Below are 6,114 nucleotides of genomic sequence, written 5' to 3' on the forward strand. Positions count from 1 at the left end.
ATGATAGTTTTAACAGCATATATATATATATATATATATATATATATATATATATATATATATATATATATATATATATATATATATATATATATATATTGTTGCGAATTCGCGCCCGCCGGCGTGCGAACGGCCACGTAACTCGAATCGCGGCACGTCGCCCACCGGACGGACAATTCTGTCATGACCCTCTCGGACTAACGCCTGGAGCTAGTCACGGGTGGGCCTTTCGGCCTCACCACGATCGTGCCAATCGGCCCCCCGCGTGGGATAGGGTTGTTCTCCAAACTCGACCTACCTAAGTACCCACGCGGAGGGTAGACCGGGGGATCGCACCTCGCCGCAGGTCGACTCCTGACACGGGCCACTTAAGCGACCCGTTCCGTAATATCGGGATAACCGAGCGGTGTTATCGTCGGCCTCGACGGTTCCGATTAATTATCGGGCGTATTAAGCCCACGACCAACCCTTTACGTGAAGCAAGATGGAGATTCAATTAAAGAAAAGACGAAGCGAAACGGGAAAACAGTTCAACATGATGCACATTTATTCCGCGGCACACGGAGAGCACACATCTACAATTACAACAATTATGCACAAAAAGCAGATGTAACAAAAGAAATACAACAATGCAGATCTACAACCGACTACGCGTACACACGGCAACACTTACACTGTTTTACTTCACCAGACTGGCGCCACACACACACACGTTTACACAGAAACAAAAGAAAAGGGCCACACTCAAAGACAAGGGGGCAGACGGGGCCTGTGGGCCAATATTTGCGCGGGACCTGAAAGAGCGGTCAGGTCCGCGAGACCGGGTGGATCCTACCCGTGTCTTTGTGATGAGCCGCAAATGTGGCGGCGCGGCGGTGCCCCGACTTCATGCTCCTTCGCGGGTTTCGTTGGCACTGCTTGGAGTGGGGTGGGAACGGGGCCCCCTTTTCGCACTATCTCAGCGCGGGGGGGGGGGGGAGGGGGGGAATTGTTGATGCTCTGGGGAAAGAGGATAGCTGGCTTGCTTGGGTCCCATGACGAGCGATTCCACCGCGAGCTCGTCGCCGACCGACGTCTTCCTTGCCTCGGACCCGAGATACTCGGACTCTTCCGCAATTCTCCTCAGCCGACTGCAGCAAACCACCTGTACGCCCTCGCCTCCCGACTCCACTCCGCGCTCCAACTCGACTCTGCCCAAAACACTCTCCGCTCTTCCAAGGCCGACTCCCCGCTCCAACCGACTCGACCGCGCTCGAAGCTCCAGGCTTCCTCTCTCTGCAGCTCCCCGACAGACTTCTAACCGTGACAGACTGCGAGCTCCACTCGGCTCTCCGACCTCTCCAGACTGACTCTTCTCTCCGATTCGCCCCGCGCTCGGCACTTTATAGGCCAGCAGGAGAACCCATATGCAAATTTCTGGATCAGAACGAGCTCGGGGGTGGAGCCACGCTCGCCCATTGGACGGAGAAAAAGGGGCGTGAGTCTCTCCTGATCCTCGAATTTGCATATCTCGATTCTATACCGACGCGCCCGGAGGCGGGGCCAAACCGCCCCGTGCTTGCTGATTGGATGGATCAGAAGTGGGCGTGTAGCATTCCTGATCCGAATTCTCCTCGGAAAGGCCGCATTTTGCACTCGCGGTTCGGCGCACACCTTGTACGAGCCCAGGACAGCCCGACGCTCGGTGTTCACAAGTGGTGCGTGAATGGCGGTAGAAGGAGGAGAGGTGAAGGTGGTGGAGGGTTTATGGTGGTGGTTTATGGCCATGGTGCCGTTTGGAATGGCAGTGATGCGATGTTTGCGGGAGCGAGTTGTGAAGGTAAAGATCGTGGCTGTTGGCGTTGTTGTTGTGAAGCGGCGTTGTGGTTGGTGGTTGTTGTGTGATGGCGGTTGAGACGTGGTTCGTTCAAAATAAAGATAGAACAGAAAAACGGCTATCTCAAAGGGTCGCAGCCCGAATGAATCACATTTATTCCCTCAAAACAACAGGTTTGGGCTAACTACACATATACTTACAGAGATATATATATATATATATATATATATATATATATATATATATATATATATATATATATATATATATATATATATATATATATATATAATATTGTTGCGGATCCGGGGAGGCGGGATTCTCACCCGGTCCGAGGCGCCACCCTCACCACCGTCTCCGGGGTTTATAACGCCGGCCGGCTCAATACAGGCCTCGGGTCAAGCGCCTTCAATCGCGATACCAATGTAATCCTTGTACCTTGCCAGTTGTGGAAATAGAACCCCTGGTTTCAGACTGGTTTTGACAGATACCGACGTGGTTGGTTCAAAATAAAGATAGAACAGAAAAACGGCTATCTCAAAGGGTCGCAGCCCGAATGAATCACATTTATTCCCTCAAAACAACGGGTTTGGGCTAACTACACATGTACTTACAGAGATATCTCACCTTCGGGACCTGAATGGTGGTTTACGAATTTCCTCAACCGCAACAATATATATATATATATATATATATATATATATATATATATATATATATATATATATATATATATATATATATATATATATATGTGTGTGTATAGTGTTACGGTTGTGGAAATTCACAGAACACCATTCAGGTTCCCCAGAGATCAGTTATTTCGATAAGTGTGTGTCCAGATTAGATTTCCCCACCAATGTCTAAAGGGGCATTATTCGTGTACCGGCCTGTGAATCTTGAGGTACTATTATTCTTTTCTATCCTTTTTGAACAACATCTCCTCACCATCATCTCCACAAACAACGCCATCTTATCGCCAACAACATCGCCTCACCATCATCTCCACGGTGCCGCCATCTTTTCGCCGGCAACGGCGTCCACGAACGAGTGGCATCTCTGCCGACAAACACGACGGCTTCCTCGTTGGAGCGAAAGCCGGTGATTCCTACCACGTCCGCGATTGACGGCAAGATCGGATCAAATGACAAAAGGGGCGGAGCCAGCCGGGGGTGAAGGGTCGAAGGTAAAAGACCAAACACCACCCCTGAACCCGATAAAAGGCCGGGCTGAAATGCTGAGAAACCAGTACGGAGCTCTGGAGTTGGAGTTAAGTCTGCATTTCGGAGTGGAGCTCAGTTGTTGAGTGGAGCTCGGTCGTTGGAGTCCGTTGGAGTTTGGAGCCTGGAGTCCAGTCAAGCCTGCAGTGCAGTGCAGTAGTGTTGGTCGGTGGAGGCGGCAGCGAAGTCGTCAGCCAGAGAGAGGTCGCCAGCCGGAGAGAAGTCGCCAGCCAGTGACATAACAGTCCAAAGTGATCAGGCCCCGGGACGGTCCGAGTGATGCTGAGGAGTGAGCGGGCTCTTAAAAGAGCATCAACTCCAAAAGAGCAAGGCCCGTTCACTCTTCTGAGGCGTCGTCGGCCAGGCCCGATCGACCAGGCTGCATGGCAAGGCCTGGACCAACCGAGCCACCGTTACACCAGCTGCCGTGTTGACGAGACATACGGAGGGTCGCCGACCGAAAGACCCATCGAGTCATCTCCAGGGCGACAAGGTAACCTGCACGGCCTTACGGAGCTCCTTCGGTCTTCCAAGCTCAGAGGAACATTAAAGGCCTACGGGCCCAGTTCTCTCTTTTCTTTTCTGGGGGTTTGCATGGAAGTCTGTGGCACCTTGTCCGATAAGTAGAATTGTTGTTAAGTGCATGTGCATAATAAATAGACAACGGCTGTAGGTCTTTTTGCTCGTGTCTTGTCCCTTACCCCATTCATTTCCTTGCTTGCATATGTGCATGTACAAATAAATGTCTGCATTGTTTGAATATTCACCTGCTCGTTGCGTCCCTTCCTCCATTGAACTGCCATAATTGCGTTCGGAATAAATAGCTGGTTTTTAACACCGATAAGCTAATCGGATTCAACGGGGCTTGGCGATAATAAACCGCTCGGCAATCACAAGCAGAGCGAGCTGCTTAAGCGGCTCGTTTCCGAGCAGGTCCTGTTGAGGTACAACCTATCGGTAGTCTGTCCATGCGAATAATTAGGTAAATCGACAATTCGGCGATCGACCCTGTAGCGCGGGCAGAGCATTTCCAAGGTTGTGGTGTGGTTAAAAACACACCCGTAGCTGGATTTCGACGTTGATCTGAAAGCTACGACTGGATTGCCACGGTCGGTAGGCGCGCGGCCGCAATTAGCTAAAAGTGGTGGCCCGCACGCCGGAGTGGCGGGAAGCCACAACAATAAATATATATATATATATATATATATATATATATATATATATATATATATATATATATATATATATATATATATATATATATATATATATTGCGAATTCGCGCCCGCCAGCATGTGAGTGGCCGCGTACCTGTAATGGCAGCCGCGTCGCCCATCGGACAGACAATTCAGTCGTGACCCTCCTGGAACTATCGCCAGGAACCAGTCACGGGTGGGGGTTTAACCTCACCACAGCCCAGTCCGCATTCTACCCGCGCGAAATAGGGTGAATCGCCGAATGTCGATATACCAAAGTACCAAAGCGGGTAACCTACCGAGGGGCTGCACCGTGCTGCAGGTCGGCCTGGGACACGAACCGCTTAAGCGGTCCGTTCCATACTACAGTGATATCCGAGTGGTGTTATCGCCGACCTCGACGGATTTGATTCTACTCCACGGGTGCTTACAACCCCGACTAATGCATTCCGCGAAGCAAGATGGCACTTTGAATGGGAAAGGACGCAACGAACGGGAAACAGTTCAACAAGCACATTTATTTACATTGGCACGCATACAGGCAAGGCAATGAATGACAGTCATGCACGTATGTACAGCCAACAATGAATAAAACACGGATACAGGCAAGAAAGCAATGAAAGCAATACCACCGACTACAAGCAAAGGTTTATTCACAAGCACAAGTCACTTCGGCAGGTCTACTTAATAAACGGCGCCACAACATGTATTCAAAGCAAAGAAATGGCCACCCCCATAGACAAGGGTGGCAGACGGGGTCCTGTAGACCGTATGTGGTGTGGAGCCTGGATGACCGGCCAGGCCCACGACACCGAAGGGCCTTACCCACACCCTCGTGGTGTGACGGTGGGCAGGTCGCGACGTCTCGTTCCCACGGCAGGTAGCGTAGCCGCACCTGATCTCGGGCCCCTGGCGTGGTCGGTGAGCTCTCTCCGGCGTTCCCCACACGGAATATATATATATATATATATATATATATATATATATATATATATATATATATATATATATATATATATATATATATATATATATATTGTTGCGGATTCGCGCCCGCCGGCGTGCGGACGGCCACGTAACTCGAATCGCGGCACGTCGCCCACCGGACGGACAATCCAGTCGTGATCCTCTCGGACTAACGCCGGGAACTAGTCACGGGTGGACCTTTCGGTCTCATCGCGATCGTGCCAATCGGCCCCCACGTGGGATAGGGTTGCTCGCCAAATTCGACCTACCTAAGTACCCACACGGAGGGTAGACCGGGCGATCGCACCTCGCCGCAGGTCGACTTCGGACACGGGCCACTTTAAGCGACCCGTTCCGTACTATCAGGATAACCGAGCGGTGTTATTCGTCGGCCTCGACGGTTCGATTAATTATCGGGCGTTTTAGCCCACGACCAACCCTTTACGTGAAGCAAGATGGAGATTCAATAGAGGAAAAGACGAAGTGAAGCGGAAAAACAGTTCAACAATAAGCACATTTATTTTGCGATGAACGGAAAGCACACATATACAATTACACCAAAAGCAAATGTAATAGAAGAAGAAACACAATATTACACAAAAAGCAAATGCAACAATGCAGATCTAACCGACTACCGGGCACACGGCAACACTTATACAATTTTACTTCACAGACGGCGCCGACAACACATATTCCCAAAGCAAAAGAAAAAGAACCACCCTCAAGGATGAGGCGGGCCTGGGGCCGAGACCGGGTCGGGCCTACCCGTCTGATGATGAGACGCGAAGTGGCGGTGGTGCCTCAACTCCGCGGGCCTCGCGGACAGTGTCTGGTAGGGGGTGGGAAAGGGGCCCCCTTTGTCGCACTATCTCAGCGCGGGGGGAAACAGGAGGGGGTTGCTGATGCTCGGGGGAAG

The sequence above is a fragment of the Eptatretus burgeri genome, chromosome 3, assembly GCF_056783735.1.
Source record: "Eptatretus burgeri isolate ZD-2024b chromosome 3, Ebu_testis_v1, whole genome shotgun sequence".
Classification (NCBI taxonomy): domain Eukaryota; kingdom Metazoa; phylum Chordata; class Myxini; order Myxiniformes; family Myxinidae; genus Eptatretus; species Eptatretus burgeri.